This window comes from Protopterus annectens, chromosome 1.part0 (assembly GCF_019279795.1).
Source record: "Protopterus annectens isolate FY-2018-M chromosome 1.part0, PAN1.0, whole genome shotgun sequence".
Classification (NCBI taxonomy): Eukaryota; Metazoa; Chordata; order Ceratodontiformes; family Protopteridae; genus Protopterus; species Protopterus annectens.
In genome coordinates, this window is record NC_056725.1 from 1,824,126,401 (window position 1) to 1,824,143,725 (window position 17,325).

A 17,325-nucleotide genomic window follows, 5' to 3' on the forward strand; every position below is an offset into this window, starting at 1 on the left:
TGAAGATGATTAGATGGCAGAAGGATTACTTCTGGGCCACAGTGGATGTTAATTCGCTGTATACCAATACTGAAATTGAAAAAACTGCAACTGGAAAATAAATACTTAGAGTGCATTAAAGAGAGAACAGGTGCCCGAGGGCTTCGTTTATGGAAATTTCCCACTGGTCTGGAAAAGGACTCTCACCTTCATAAAGAACTTTTACAATTTTTTAACAGGCAAGGGTGTGAATTACTTCATATTTTGATATCTGACAATAACCGGAAAATGTCATTGTTATTAAGGGAGATTAATACTTTAGATTTAAGCATTAAAAATGACTTGCTGTTTGAAAAGAAACGTAATAATTTTAATGCTGTGTTTAATCATGTTGATACTGAATTAATCGAATTAAAGACAGGAAAAGAAAGGAAATTATTGAGGGATAAGGTGGATTATGAGAATGGTAGAGCATATCAAGATCCACCGAGGGGACAACAAAGTTTTTCTGCCAACAATATTTCTTGTACTGAGGATAATGAAGTTGAAGAGCATGCACGAGGCAATAGTGTAAGTGTTTCCCCTTTAGAGCAACCTCCTTTACAGAGGTCAGAGAGGTTACAGAACCAGAGACAGGGGAGGCAGGATTATTACAGGAATGGCAACAACCCTGGGATAGGTTCCTGGAGGGGGAGATGGGGTTCATACAGGAGATAAACTCTGACAACAACTTTGATAACGACAATAATAGTAGTCTGATACTTAATGTTATTTGTAATAACAATTGCGACTTTAATATCTATAACTATAGTCAGGTCCGAGTTGACACCAGGTGGGCTGAAATATTATCCAAGGGCTTTAATTTTGTTCCCATTAAGGAAGGGATGCTCACGGACTCTATTCTACAACTTAAATTATTTACAAGAAAACTTAATTTAGCCTTATATTTTCATGATAATACTACTACTGCTGGCCATTTGGATATACGCAAGCCTAGTACTTTTTTACCCCCATCACACACCCTAGTGCAGCTGTTTGAAAATTTTTGTGAAGCTGATATCAGGAACCTATTAGTGAGCAAGTATAAAAAATTTGATCAAGGTAACTTGGATTGTGATGAGAGAAAACTACTAAGTGAAATTTTAGAGCATCGAGATATAAGAATAATGAAAACTGATAAAGGTGGGGGCATGGTAATTATGAATGTAGTTGACTATAATAGTACAATGATGGAACTTTTGTATAGTGATGTCTATCTCGAGGTCTCACGAAATTAGATTAATATAGCATACCGTAATATAGACTTAGAATTAGAACAGCTATTACTAAATGGGCAAATTACTCTAGAGATCCATAACTGTATGCTTATAAACCATCCAAAAATACCCACAATTTTTGGCATACCAAAAGTTCATAAATCTTTAGATAATCCACCATTAAGACCAATTGTGGATGCAAAAGCTTCAAAAACCTATAGTATTGCCAAGTTTGTTGATAATATGACCAAAAACATTCTAGACTCACGTAGCCTTGTGATTAGGGATTCATGGGACTTTCTTACAAAAGTTAAACAGGACATGTTTTTTGAAAGTAACATATTAGTCACTATTGACATTTGCGACCTATTTTCAGTTATTCCACATCAAATTGGCCTTGAATGGTTCTATGACTGTGCCAATTCAACACTTAATCATAACACCATTCTGACTTTACGAACATGTATGGAAATAATATTAGAGAACAATTTTGTAACCTTTGAAGGGCATCTTTTCAAGCAAAAACAGGGTGTTGCAATGGGTGCGTGCTGTGCTCCAGTGTTTGCCAACATTGTTTTGGCACAGTGGGAAGATTTGTTTGTTACCAACTCGGAATTTAGGACTTCATGGGTATTGTATGGGCGATACCTAGATGATATAGTCCTGTTCTGGAAAGACAATGAGGAAGACCTGAAGAGGTTCTTAACTTATATCAATGGTACTACTAGTTTTCTTAAATATACTATGAACAGCAATGTGGAACTGATTAACTACTTAGATGTTACCATCAAGAAAGACTTTGAACATAACTGTTTTGTTTCACAACTATATAGGAAACCTACCTATTCAAATTCACTACTACATTATAAAGTGCACATCCATTGCACCAGAAAAAAGCCCTAGTTAAGGGCCAATATGTAAGACTGGCCAGAATGGTGTCTGATTTTGCGGATTTTCTAAGTGAATGTGAAATATTAAAAAACATGTTTTGTAAGAGGGGGCACCCTGAAACCTTTGTCACAGATATTTTTAATGAAGTTAAGATTAAAAGAATGAATGGTCATTTTCTTGCACTATTAAGGCAGGTGTCCATCAAACGTCTGACTGTAAACCTTTAAATTTTGGACGGGTGCTTACTCTTACTTATACATCCAATTTTTATGACATTAAAAACATTATTGCTAAATATTGGAAAATATTTGATGTTGACCCTGAATTATCACGGAAATTTGGTAATCAACCAATAGTGGTTTATAAAAGAGACTTCCCTGAAGGGACTGTTTGAAAGGCAAACATCTGGTACCCATACTGGTGGTACTTTTAAGTGTGGGAGGTGTGCCCAATGCCCTTATGTTATGGACAGAGAAAAAAAATCAAGCTTAAAAATTTTGGATACATTTCCAGTTCAAAAACTATGTACTGTTATAGTAAAGGGGTTGTCTATTTGGCCTTGTGTAGATTCTGTGCAAGTTTTTATGTAGGTAAAACTAAGAATGCCCTAAGGTCAAGGATTTATCAACATTTATATGATATTAAAAATAAAAATGAAAAGAATGCACTGTATAAACATTTGGTTAGTGAACCTACTCATTCTTTCCTGTTTTTTATTTTGGAACAGGTGGACTTGGGACCCCGTGGGGGACCCTTGAATGAATATTTGGAGTTTGTAGAACTAAAATGGCAAATTAGGCTTGATGCATATCATGCTCCTGGGTTAAATGATATAATTTCTTTATCTTCTCTGTTGAAACTAAAATCAATGTTTTTTTTATTTACTTATAAATATTGCTTAGGTATGTTTTTAAAAATGTTTATATGTACTTATCGTTTCATACTTGGTTCTTATTAAGTAACTGTAGCCTTTTTAAATGAGGGAAATGATGTCAATGTATTTGTGATTGGGCAAGCTATGTATTTAAACTTGTGTTAATTGCAGTGTTTTGTATTCTGAAGAAGTCATCTACCAGACGAAAGCGCTTAATACTGCTGTGTATTGCTTTATTTTGGATAAACATTGCTTGTATTACTAGACTTGGGAGTTTAATGCTTATAAAGGAATTATCATCTACCAAGAGTCACTTTTGTCTTGCAACAGCTGCCTTTTACCTTCTAATGCTGACCTATCTGAGAGTCCTGTTAATAATGCTACTATATTAAACGAATGTCAGAATGATTTAATGTCTACCAGTGTGAGTGTAGATGCATGTGCTGTATCTAATGGAGAGATTTTATCTCAAAATGTGGAAACTGTTACCTTTTCTAATGTTTTTGAAAATGCTGGTGAACTTGAGTCTAACGTGTCTAAATGTTTCCAATGATGCTTCTATACAAAACCAAATGCATAACCATATGAATGACAATTTAACGTCTGCCATGACAGAGAGATGTTGATGCAGTAGGGGACGATCTGAGAATAGTTAACTTGTCCGAGTTTGTATTAACCTCTGATCTGGTAAATGTGTTACAGTTAGGCTCAAAATTTGTACCAACGAGATTTCCAAGTCTAGCAGATGTTATGACTGATGTCAAATGCTTTTGTCGTAAACTGTACTTGAAGGTATTTTTCAGTATGAAAATAAATTAAAATGCAACCATTCTCTCTCAGGACCAGGAGGGGATCCAGAAGAATGATGAAGAATTATTAAATTTGAGTATTTATGATACTGAAGCATTTTTTGATATGAATGAATTGGTGGGTAGTGATGGTTAGCGAATCTGAATCTGAAATTGTACCTGACAATGGGTCATCTTTATGCACCACATTTTTCTTCTAATAGGAGCAAATTTATGCTACTTACAACTCATCTCATTCATGTTTTGACAAATTATAGTTTCTTTTCTCTTTTAAAAATGCATCAAACTCGCATTTAAGTGGCACGTTTGAAGTTAAATGAATTTGTCTTTCGGCAGGCTGATAAAGGGGGTAATTAGGTTATAATGGATAGAAAGGATTATGAAAGGACGGCAAATGATTTAATTACTGTGACAAATGATTATATAATTCAATACTAACCCATTACCCAGATTTAATGGGGAACTACTGGAAATTTTGGAAAGAGGGAAAAGGTTAGGTTTCCTGAATCAAGGGGACATTCAAAAACTGTTCAACAGGGAACCCAAGGACCCAAGATTTTATGTATTGCCTAAAATAGATAAAAATTTAAGGGGTACTCCCGACAGACCCACTGTTTCCATGATAGGATCATATCTGGAGAATACAGGTAGATTTTTGGACTTCCATTTGAAAAAAATATTTGAAGAAAATACCAGCTCATATAAAAAACACTTGAGATTTGTGTGTGAATTTGAAGATGATTAGATGGCAGAAGGATTACTTCTGGGCCACAGTGGACGTTAATTCACTGTATACCAATATTGAAATTAGGAGGGGCCTGGGGCCTAGAAGCAATGGGGAGAATGATGGAAGGTCCCCCGCTCCTTATTTCTTCTACTTCTGCTGGAATTTTGTACTTCAGATGGGAGAAACAATTCTTTCTCCAGAAAAAAAGACACAGCAATGGGGGTGTCATTTGGCCCCTCATATGCAGTTGTCTACATGGGTGATTTGTTTACTCAAATAGCTTCTTTATTGAGAATGTGGTGTACTATGGTAGATTTATAGACAATTTGATTTTCGTACGTAAAGGTGAGCAGAAAAAAATTTTGAAATTTATGGAGGACTTGAGCAACACAGAATATGGTCTAAGATTCACGTATCAAGTAAGTTCCACAAGTATTACTTACTTGGATGTGGAACTATATGTGATTGAGGATAATCTGATACAACTTAAACCACAAAGAAAACCTACTGCAATAAATAATTTTCTACATGCAGAAAGTATGCATCCCCCTCACTTTAAGGCTTTACCTTTAGGGGAATTTAAACAAATCTATTTTAATACATCTGAAAAGAGTTTGAAACAATTATTTTTAGTGGATGCCTTTGACAGAGTGAAAAGTAGGGGCAACTCAAACCCATCTACAAGATGCTAAAGACACGGTCTTGGGGGGTTAGAAAAAATGAGAGAAAAATGAGAAAAGAAATACACTTAAGACAGAATAAAAGTAATAGTCAGAATAGTGGTCAGGAGGTGATGGATTCCTTTTTGTGACAAAATGTTTTCCTTTTTCTTATAGAAAAGAAAATATTAGAAAATTTTGGTATATGGTAAGAGGATTCAAGTGTGGGACATCCCCCTCCCCCAGAGTCTGTGATTTTTTTTCTTATGGCAGATTTGGTAATTTAAAAGAGAATAAAAGTGGAGATGGTGAAAGAACGAATGTAGGTAGAGTAGGCATGCGCGCATGTGGCAATTGTAGTGTCTGCAAAAGGGTTAAAAATCTTGATGGATCTAAAATAAATGGTAGATTTTATAAGGCCAGAAAAGTGTTCTATTGCAATTCACTGGGTGTTATTTATATTATAGGTTGTGGTTGTGAGAAGGTGAAAGGGTACAAAGGTCAAACAAAAAGGAAAGTTAAAGTGAAGATCATGGAAAACCCAGGGGATATCAGGAAACACAACAGTTTGAGCCCAGTAGCAGAGCATTTTATGTTTGCACATGGGGGATGTAGCAAAGATTTATTTTTTTGTGTCTTGCCATGTTCAACTCAGGGGCATGAATATAGAAAGTAATTTAATTTTGTAAAAAAAAAAAATCTTTTCATGAAATATATATTGAGCATTTGAGGTATAGGGATAAAATGACACTGTTTTAAATGGATGTAATGTTAGTTTTGTACGTGTAAAATTAAACATTTTATATTGTGTTACCAAAAACAATATTGTACCGTTTAATAAAATACGCATCGTGGGTACCTGTACCTTTAATAAATGTAAAATGAATATTGTTGGAATTAATTGATTACACTGATTAGCTTAATTGTATTGGATGCTGGATAAAATGGGGGTGTGATGACACACTTGTATTCCTTGAAGGCGACAGGCCGAGGTACCAGAATTAAACACTTGAGAATGTTTCACCCTGGTGTTGCACATATCTTTGAAGTTTTGCTCTGTTCTATGCTTGTGTTCTTTTACAGTTTTAGAATGAAACTGCTTTCTTTTACCAAAGTACATCATATAAGCACATATCCCACTTCCAGCTTTACTGACGCTATTTTCTCTGACTATGCTGATGTATTCGACAAGTTAGACAAACTTTCAGTTGTGTACTCCATAAAAGTAGACCCAGAGGTCAATCCAGTGGTCAGACCAGGAAGGAGAGTTCCAACAGCTATGCAGGACAAAGTCAAGGTACAGTTAGACAAAATGGTGCAGCAAGATGTGATTTGTCCAACTGAGGGGGTATCTTCCATGGTAGCTGCTCATAAGAAAATTTCAGATAAAATCAGAATATACCTTTGACTCAAGAGACTTGAACAAGGCATTAGAGAGACTGCATGCTCCTATGTGTATAGTCGAAGAGACTGCTGCCCTCATGCTAAATGCCACTGTTTTTCTGTCATAGATGCAGAGTTCATTCTGGCAAGTAATACTTGATCGCAAATCTTCACTACAGTACATTCAGCGTGCCATTGGGTAGAAACAAATTCCTCAGGATGCCTTTTTTTCAGGCTACCTGTTTGGTATAATAGTTGATGATTTACTTGTTGGAGGCAATAGTGAAGCAGAGCATGACAGCAACCTCAGGAAAGTTCCGGACAGAGCGCGTGAAGCAAACTTGAAGCTTAATCCTCTGAAATGTAAATTCACATTACAAAGAAGTTATGTACTCACCCTAACGTTCCATCCGAGTAGTTATACTTCATTTTTCTGCAACCTGTGGGTATTCAGATCCATATTGGATCTGAGCCGGCAAATTATTTTCTAGCATCTGCTCCAAACTCCAAGCTCCTCCCCCTGCCCATAATGCACCACAATATCCTGCCTTCCCTCAGATAGAGTTTGCTGCAACTATACACATTAACAACTCAGCCCAAAGAACCCAACATACTTATGGATATGATAAGGTCAGGAGGACGGAGGGAGGGAAGGTTGCAGAAAAATTAAGTATAACCACTCAGATGGAATGTTATGGTGAGTACATAACTTCTTTATCTGAAGTAGTTAACTTCATTTTATCTGCAACCTGTGGGACAGAGTCTCCAGCTACTTAAATCCTGGGAGGCCCTCATGGAAGGATATTCCTGAGCACTGCAGAGCCAAAGGATGCTCTTCCTCTGGAAATCAGGTCTAATTTATAATGAGAAATGAAGGTATGTTGATTTGCCCAAGTTGCTGCTGCGCAAATGTCATCCAAAGAAACCCTAGACCAAAAGGCAGCAAAAGTCACCATGGACCTGGTAGAGTGAGCTTTAATTATACCAGGAGGAGATAAACCTTTTGCTTTGAAAACATACGAAATGCAAAGAGTGATCCATCTAGCTAAGGAAACCTTGGAAATGGCCTTTTCCAAAAAAGGTTTGGAAAAGGAAATGAACAATTGGTTGGACTTGCGGAATGACTTTGTTCTATGAAGACAGAAACAAAGTTGTCTATGAACATCTAACAAGTGAAGTTTACATTCACCCTTGTTTTGGAAATTGGGAAAGAAAACGGGCAGATTAATATACTGGTTTATGTTAGATTCAGATGCCACTTTGGGTAAGAATGAAGGATTTGTACGGAGAAATACCCTATCCTTATGGAAGACCAAATAAGGAGGCACGGTAGAAAAAGCCTGAAGCTCAGAAACCTTCCTGGCTGATGTAATGGCCACTAGAAAGGCTGTCTTCCAAGACAAAAATGTTAGATCCACGGAAGCTGCAGGTTCAAAGGGGGGAGCCAGCAATGCCTGGAGGACGAAGGTAAGGTCCCAAGGAGGCACTGAATCTTTGACAGGAGGACGCAAAAGAAAAGTGCCTTTAAGAAAAGCCTTACACAGCCTAGAAGAAGCTAAGGCGATATCTTCCCCAACATGAAAATTAGAAATGGCTGCCAACTGTACTTTCACTGTGGAGAAGCTAGCTCCATGCTGAAAGATACTAGTCAAAAAATCTACCACCACCGGAACAGGGGCTGTAAAAGGATCCAGGTTCCTGTGAGAGGCCCAAATGGAAAAATGTTTCCATTTACCGCAATAAACTTTCCTAGTGGAAGCTTTAAGAGACGCCACTAGTACAGATTTTACAGGGGATGAAAGACCGGGAGTCCTGGCAATCAATGGAACTGGAGCAACCAAGCTGTCAGCTTGAGGCTGTCCAGGTTGGGCGGGTAGGCACCAGAAGGATGAGAGATTAGATCCGGGCAGGGATCTAGAATCCATGGAGGAGCTAGAAGATGAGACCAAAGGAAGGGAAACCAAACTTGGTGAGGCCAGAATGGGCAATGAGGATCACTTTGCACCCCAGTCAGCAAGCTTTCTGAAGAAACTTCAGAATGAGTGGTAATGGAGGGTAAGCATACAGAAGCCCGGGGGGGCCAAACATGGACTAGAGTGTCTCCTGGGGCATCCCCTAAGGAGGGAATCGGAGCGAAGAACTTGCTGCACTTTGCGTTGGAAGGAGATGTGAAGAGATCGCAGCAAGGCTGTCCCCATGCAAGAAATATCTCCTCCGCTACTGACCATTTCAGAGACCACTCGTATGGCATCAGAATAGCCAGACTCAATCTGTCCGCTAAAATGTTGGAGTGTCCCGGGATGTGTTGCAATCAGAAACCGACCGGTGGAAGTCGCCCACTGCCACATACTCATGGCCTCGCGACACAGGGAATGGGATCTTGTTCCCCCTTGTTTGCAGACATACCAAACAACCGACATGTTGTCTGACTGAATTGCAATCATTCCGAGAGGGAGGATAGTGTGAAAGGCTTTCAACGCTAAAAGCACTGCCCTCCTTTCTAGAACATTTATGTGCAACTTGGTCTCTGTCTGGGACCACATGCCTTGGACTGTCCTTCCCAAACAATGCCCCCCCCCCACTCGAGTTGGGAGGTGCCTGTGGTCACTGTGGCTTGGACTGGGGATGACACAAAGGGGCTTCCCGCTGCAACCTCCGGTGAACTTAGCCACCAAAGGAGGGACGTCCTACAGGTGTGACTGATCCTGATAGGAAATTCCATGGGCAGGTCTAGCCACGACCATTGGGCCAGAGTCCATTGAAGAACCCGCATATGAAGGCGTGCGCAAAGAAAAATAGATATAGAGGGAGCCATGGAGCCCAGAGCCCGGAGAACATCGCTCGCCTTTGGAAATTTGAGGTTCACTATTTGAGCTATGCGACACCTGAGATGTAAGATCCTTTCTGGTGGTAAGAAAACTTTTAGCTGCAAAGTGTCTAGCTGTGCCCAGATGAAGTCTAGAACTTGTACTGGTTGCAATTGGGATTTGTGAACATTGACTGTAATCCCCAATCTATCTGCCAAGAGAAGAAAGTAGTCTCGGGCCAGACACAGAAGACGCTTGGTGGACGCAGCGAAGAGCCAATCGTCCAGGTACGAAAAGATCTGAAATCCCTGAAGCCTCAGGTGAGCTGCTACGACTGACATTACCTTGGTGAACACCCTTGGGGCTGTGGTGAGGCAGGAGGGTAAAGCTCTGAACTGGAAGTGACTGGCTCCCAGCCGGAAGCGAAGAAACTTCCTGGAGCTTCTGTGAACTTTGATATGGTAGTAGGCATCCTGGAGGTCTAACGAGCACATCCAGTCACACTCTGAGATAAGGTAGAATAGACTGTAAGGTGACCATCCGGAACTTTTATTTGGCGATGGACAGGTTCAAGGTTGACAGATCCAAGATGGGCCTGAGGTCCCCAGTCTTTTTTGGCACTAAAAAGAACCTGGAGTAAATGCCTAATCTGGACTGGCCGAAGGGGATCGGTTCGATGGCTTGTTTTTGAAGTAGCTTTAAAACCTCTAAAGCTGCAGCCTCCCTGTGAGCGGATGGCACATCCGGGAGGTGTCTTGTAGGCCCCGGCGAGGCAACTAATGGGATAGTGTAGCCTCTGGATATTATTTGTAGCACCCAATGATCTGCAGTTATGGACTCCCATGCCACTGGGTGCAATGAAAATCTTCCCCAGACTGCCTTCAGAGCAGGACAGTCGGGCAACCCCTCAGGGCTGTTGGACGGGCCTGTCAGAAAAGGGTTCTCTAGACCTGAAATTCCTAGGACCCCCTCTACCTCTGGGTCGGCGTCGATCCTGTCCCCCCCCCCCCCTGCCTCTGGGGGAACAGTTGTCCTAAGACTCCCGGGAAAACTGAGATTCCCGGAACCACATCTTTTGCCCTCTTTGATTGCTAGAAAAGGACCGCTGAGGGTTAGAGAAGCGGATCCCGATGGCAGACAAAGTCTTCCCATCTTTTTCACTCTGGACAAGAGTATCATGTACTGTCTTCCCGAAAAAGAGGGGGGGGGGGCATTCATAGGGGGCATTAATAAATGACACCTTGAAAGGGTCCGCAAACTGACACAACCTGAGCCAGGCATGACACCTCATAGCTACGCCTGTCCCAGCTGCCCTAGTTGCTCCTTCCATAGCGTGGGAAAGGAGGAGCATGGACGTGTTTGATACAGACTTCAGTCTCGACATTTTCATGGAGAACAGTTGTTTGTCCTGCTGCGATAAGGACTCTGGGGGTGACTCAGCAAATTCTGAGACAAGGTCTCACTGAAGCCGGATAACATGTGCCAAATAGTTCAGCGCACAGATGGAAAAAGTCACTGATGAATAAACGCGCTTCCCAAAACTATCCATAGACCTGGACTCCTTGTTCTGAGAGTGGACTGAGGAACTCTCCTGTGCTAGTTCCTTCCTGGTGGCTGCTGTGACCACCACAGCATCCTTTAGACCACGGTTGTCTGTTGGTGGGAGGAGACAGAATCTTGTCAGGGCGTTTAGGGATAGGCTCTACTGTTTCAGGCTTCTTCCATGCCCACGTGGTGATAAGGTCCACCAAGGGATCCGCTGGCGGGGACACCCAGGAAGTAGATGGGCCCATGCCAAGGGTCTCCAGGAACACAGACTAATCCATAGAAGGTTTGAGGTTGACCAACCTCCCCTCTGGCAGAGGATCACCATGATGTCTCCGAAGGAGACATCTTTGGGAGGTGACCTGGGGGAACATTCTCCATCCTCCAAGTCTGTGTCTGTAGTGAGGGACTCAGGGGAGTCCAAGTGCTTCCTTTTGCACTTGCGCTTACGGTTGCCCTCTTCAGTGGGACACTACAAAGAGGACTCGTGAGCAGCAAGGAGTTCTTCAGAGAGAATAACCTGGGGGTCCTCTGGCATGGGCTGTCCTTGAGACAGGATGAAGGGAGTAGACGCCAAATGCAGCGGGGTCTGGGTGGAATCCGAGGAGATGGGCTGGAGTTTCAATCTTTGGGAGAGAACCCTCTCCACCTCTTCGAATGTCGATAGAAAACGTACCTCCTTGGCACCCAGCAAGGAAGAAGCTCTCCCCGGGTCCGAAGCAAGGATCGAAGCTGAAGCAAGGATAGCTTGAGGTCCAAGGGAATGGTTCAGATCCAAACAAGCCGGAGCCGAAAAAGAATCCGTTCCCTCGGGTCAGACACCCTGTCCACGGCTCAGAGAGTCACCCGGATCCAAACTAGCTGGATCCGAGGAAATCAAGGTAACAGCCAGAGTCAAGGTTGGATGAACCGTCGGCGCTGAGCTACCAGCTCCAAAGAGCCTCGGATCCAAAAACCCTGAAGCAGTCGCCCGATCAGGGAAGGAGAGATGGGGTGGAAAAAGGGCATAGAGGTTCCCCCTCCAGAGGGAGAGGGGCCTGGCAAGACTTACATCTGTATTTGGGCCTGAAGAAATCTCTGCATCATCCTGTCCATGTCTAAGTCCGACAGGCTCCGTGTTGATCGCGAAGAAGCAACAGACTCGGATCTGGCTGGTCTGCGCAGTAAGGTTGAGGAAGGCCTCGGATCCGAAGATTCCAGTGGCTCCAGGGAGAAACAGGGTGATCGGAGTCGTGGAGAAACTGGCCTCGAAGTCTTAGGAGGAGGGCTAAGGAAAGGCTCCCTTCTCCGGGGATTTCTTGCGAGGCCGTTCCCTCCTCCTTTCTTTATCCTCCCTGCGCCTTTCTCTGTCCTTGTCTTTTTCTTTTTCCTTGTCTGCCCTAGCACCAGAAGAAGTGGGAGTTTGAGTCCCTGTCTGGGTGGGAAATTTGGTGGGAGTACCGGAGACAGAGGCCAAAGCAGAATCCAGCATAGAAGCAGGGAGAATACCCTTGTTGACCAATTTGGCCTTTCGATCCCTGAGAGTTCTTGGGTTAAAACCCACACAGATAGCACACTGGGTAGATAAATGGGGCACTCCCAAACAAATTACGCACAAAGTGTGACCATCAGCCGGTGAGAGCTTGTGGCCACACACTGTACATTTTTTGAAGACTGATTTAGGCTGATCAGCCATAGTCCAAAACTGAATGCCACTCCCTACAAAAAGAATACAACACACACACGCTGAGGGAAAGTGTTCCTAACAGCAACTGACAAGACAAAAAACTTTTTTTTGTTTTGAACCGACGAACAAAGCGTTATACTAATGGGGGAGGTAGGATACACCAACGATCATAGACACACTAAATAGGAAGAACAATCCCAACTTACTTATCTCTGAGCTCACAACAAGGAGACCACGATGCTCACTGTGGCGTGGCAAATGACATCTGAGGGAAGGCAGGAGATGGTGGTGCATTAGGGGTAGGAGGAGGAGCTCTGAGCAGATGCTAGAAAATAATATGCCGGCTCGGATCCGATATGGATCCGAATACCCACAGGTTGCAGATAAAATTAAGTTAACTACTTCAGATCAGAAGTTACTTATGTAGGTCATCTATTTACCAGTACAAGCTTATGACCAGACCCTTCTAAAAGTACAGTTGTGTACACCTACCATAAATGTAGATGTTAGAGTGTCTTCACTGTTGCAGTCATGACTGTAGGGCTCTCCCCTGCCGGCAGGCAGTCCTCAGTCGGCCAGAATCCCAAAGTCTGGGTTCGGCGTCGGCTGTTCAACCATGCTCCCAGACGACAGAGCGCCAGGAGTACAAAGCTGACAGCCTTCGCCATTTTTTCCAGTTTTTCTTGCCCCAGATGTCAGGAGTCCCAGAATGAGAAAGGTCCCATATCCTTTGCAAATACACCTCAGAAGAATGGTGAAAAAGGGAACCACACAAAAGTAAAAATAAGAGGGGACAGGAGTGAGGGAAACCCAGACTGCAACAGTGAAGACACTCTAACATCTACATTTATAGTAGGTGTACACAACTGTACTATGTTCGTGTTTCACTGTTGCAGTCATGACTGTAGGGTAGAATCCCAAAGCTGAAAGAAAGGGAGGTGGTCATAAAGAAGAAGGCGGCTAAAGGCCCTGCAAGACTGCAGAGGCAAAGCCTGCCCTAGACTTAGAGTAGAGAGGTAGATTGTAGTGCTTAGAAAAAGTATGCACTGAACTCCAAGTTGCAGCTTCCAAAATGTCTTTGGTAGGAACTCCCCTGACGAAGGCAGAAGTGGCAGCAGCTCTGGTGGAATGAGTCCATATACTCCCTGGGATTTGCTTTCCATGGTGAGAATAACAAAATCTGATTCCATGAGCAATCCATTTAGAAATGGTCTGTTTTGAAATGGCTTTACCTTGGGAACTTGAAGCATAAGAAACAAACAATTGTTCTGATTTTCTGATGTCCTTGGTTCTGTCCAGGTAAAAACGTAGTTGTCTGTGTACATCCAAGGAATGCAAGATCCTTTCCCCTTTATTTTGAGGAGTGGGGAAAAAGTTGGCAAGTGGATAGTTTGATTTAAAGCCACTTTGGAAACCACCTTAGGCATGAAGGTAGGATTAGTCCTCAAAGACACTCTGTCTTGATGAAAAATAATATAAGGTTCCACAGGCATAAGAGCTTGTAACTCTGAAACTCTCCTGGCAGAGGTTAGGGCTAACAGAATAGCTGTCTTCCAAGATAAAAACTTGATGTCAGAAGAGGCGGCAGGCTCAAAAGGAGGCAAGGTTAGTTTTTCCAAAACATAGTTGAGATCCCAAGCAGGAATGAGAGGAGATCTAGGAGGTCTTAAGTTCTTAGCTCCTCTGAGAAACTGTCTCATGAGCTGGTGGGAAAAGATTGGAGGGTCTGTATTATAATGAGCAGAAATAGCAGAGGCATGTATCTTAATGGAAGAGAAAGAGAGCCTTATGTAAGAGATCTGTCAGGTAAAGTAAAATTAAAGAAATGTTCGGAAGAAGAGGATCAGAATCCTGAGCCTGCATCCAGGAACAAAATCTTTTCCATTTTCCTGCATAAGATTTTCTAGTGCTAGGACCTCTGGCTTCTAAAATGACATCCATAACCTGCTTGGGTAGGAAAGAAGAAATCAAAGGCCCTGGATTAACCAGGCCGCCAAGCTGAGAATTCTGACATGAGAGTGTAGAACCTGACCCTGATGTTGGGACAGAAGGTTCGGAGACCGAAGTAAAACCCAAGGGGGCTCCAGACATAGGTTTTTTAGAGTTGGGTACCAAAACTGTCAAGGCCAATTTAGGGCCAGCAAGATTATCATCTTGGGCTTGTCCTGTCTTGGGCTTGTCCTGTTTTATCTTTAATAATACCCCTGGAAGAAGAGGAAGAGGCGGAAAGGCATATCCAGAGAGGTTCCTCCAACTGAATGATAGGGCATCCACTTTCCAAGCTTCTTTGTGGAAAGTCCTGGTGCAAAAATTCTGTAGCTGATGATTGAGATGGGATGCAAAGAGGTCTATGTGAGGACATCCCCAGACTGTTGTTATCATCCTGAATATTTTGGTGTCCAGCATCCACTCGTGTGGATCCGAAAGGTTTCTGCTCAGACTGTTTGCCAGGAAGTTTAGCTTCCCTGGTAGAAACTGAGCTTGAAGGTCCAGATTGCAAGCTAGAGCTGTGTTCCATAGATCCATGTGGCTAGTCTGCAAAGGGGGTAGGAATGAGATCCCCCTTGCTTGTTTATGTACCACATAACTGTGGTGTTGTCTGTCCGTATTAGTAGTTGTCCTGGATGTAGAAGATTCCTGAAGGCCAGTACAGCTTCCTGAACGGCTAACATTTCCTTTAAATTGATATGCAGGTGCTTCTGATCCTTTGTCCAAAGGCCCTGCAGACAGATGCCCTGAAAATGGGCTCCCCAAGCATAATCCGAGGTGTCCGTGGTTAGAATCTGAGTGGCAGGAGGCAGACAGAAGGGGTTCCCTTTTAGAGTTCATGCCCTTGACCACCAAAGAAATTCCTTTTGAAGGCAAGGCAGGACGGAGATCAGTATGTCTAAACCGTGGCAATGCTAAGACCATACACTTTTTAGGTACCACTGTATTTTCCTCATGTGTAGTCTTGCATATGGTATGAGAAGGATGCAGGAGGCCATGTAACCCAAAGCCTGCAGGAATCTCCTTGCAGATAGCTGAGTTAAAGTTGCCAAGGTTTTGAAAGTTGAAGCCAGCTGTAATTGTTTTTCAGATGTCAGAAATGCCATCTGGGTTGTGGTGTTTAGAAGAGCACCCAGAAAAGTTATCTGTTGTGAGGGTGTCAAATTTGACTTTTTTATGTTTACAGAGAATCCCAGGAACTTGAGGAGGTTCTGAACAAATTCTAGATGCTGGAGTAAGACATCCTTGCTGTCTGCCTGAATTAGACAATCATCCAGATAAGGGTAAATTTGAATTCCCTTGAGTCTGCAGTAAGCTACTACTGGAGCCAGGCATTTGGTGAAGACCCTGGGCAGTAGACAATCCAAAGGGCAGCGCAGAGAATTGAAAGTGCCTCGATCCGGCCTTGAACCTGAGGTATTTTCTGCATTCCTGCCTGATGGGAATGTGTAAATATGCCTCCTTTAAATCCAAAGTTACCATCCAAGCATCTTTGGACAGCATTGGAAGTAGCTGCTGTAGAGTAAGCATCTTGAATTTTGGAATCTCTAGAAAGGTGTTCAAGACTGACAGATCCAGAATGGGCCTCCATGAGTTTTGCTTCCTTGGGACTAGAAACAGCCTCGAGTAAAAACCTTGTCCCATCTCTGAAAGTGGAACCGGTTCTATGGCTTTCATAGCCAAAAGAGCTTCCACCTGGTTTAAGGCCTCTGTCCATTGATGTTTTGGAAGGTCTGGCCATCCGCTTGGCCTTGGCAGGGTATGAAAATGGAATTTGTAACCTCTTAAAACCACATCCAGAACCCACTGGTCTTGGGTTATACGAGTCCAATTTTGATAAAAAAGAGAGAGTTTTCCTCCGAGAGGGGCTTCCAGGCAAGAAGTTCCTGCAGCCCAACAGAGGGAGTCATTGAGTTTGTTTCCTATGAGTTTGTGACCTGTCCCCTCCTCCCCTAGGGGTGGAAGCAGTCCACTGTCTTGGTCTATAAGAACCTTGTGTTTGAGGACTTCCTCTGGAGCGTCTATATCTACCCCTCTGAGGCCTGTCTGAAGTGGGAAAGGACCAATTTTTAGAAGGCCAATTTCTGCTAAATCTTGGTGGCTGTACTTGTAAGAAATCTTTAACTGTTTGCATGGATTTCGCCTTATCCTCCATCTTTTTAATCACTTCTTCAGCTTTTGATCCAAACACAACATTATGCTGAACAGGAGCATCCAATAATTTAGCTTTTACTTGCTCTGGCAAATTTTGTTCCTTTAGCCATGCATGCCTTCTAATGACTGTGCCAGAGGCAGCAGCCCTACAAGAAGCCTCCAAGGCATCAAATCCACAGTGTAAACCATGCTTCCCAACTTGCTCAGTGGCATGCAATAAGTCATGTAATTCCTTATCTGCACAGGCAGAAATGGAAGTAAGCTTTTGTTTTAAAACAGACAAGAGAAATTGCTGGTATTTCAGCATATGAAACAGACAGTTTAAAGCCCTAATGGACAAAGTAGCAGAAGTGTACACTTTTTTGCCCCATCTTTCTAAAGATCTAGAATCCTTTTCAGTGGGAATGGGATTTTTGGCAGAAGCGGCCTTAACTCCCTTAGGACCTTGAGAAATGGTTTCAGGGTCAGCAGTAGGGTTCTTGTATAAAAACTGGTGGGAATCAGGAACCCTGTAATATCTATCAGGCTTGACAGGAGCAGGAGGAAGAGAGTCAGGGGTTAAGTTAGCTTCCGAAAAAGCATCATC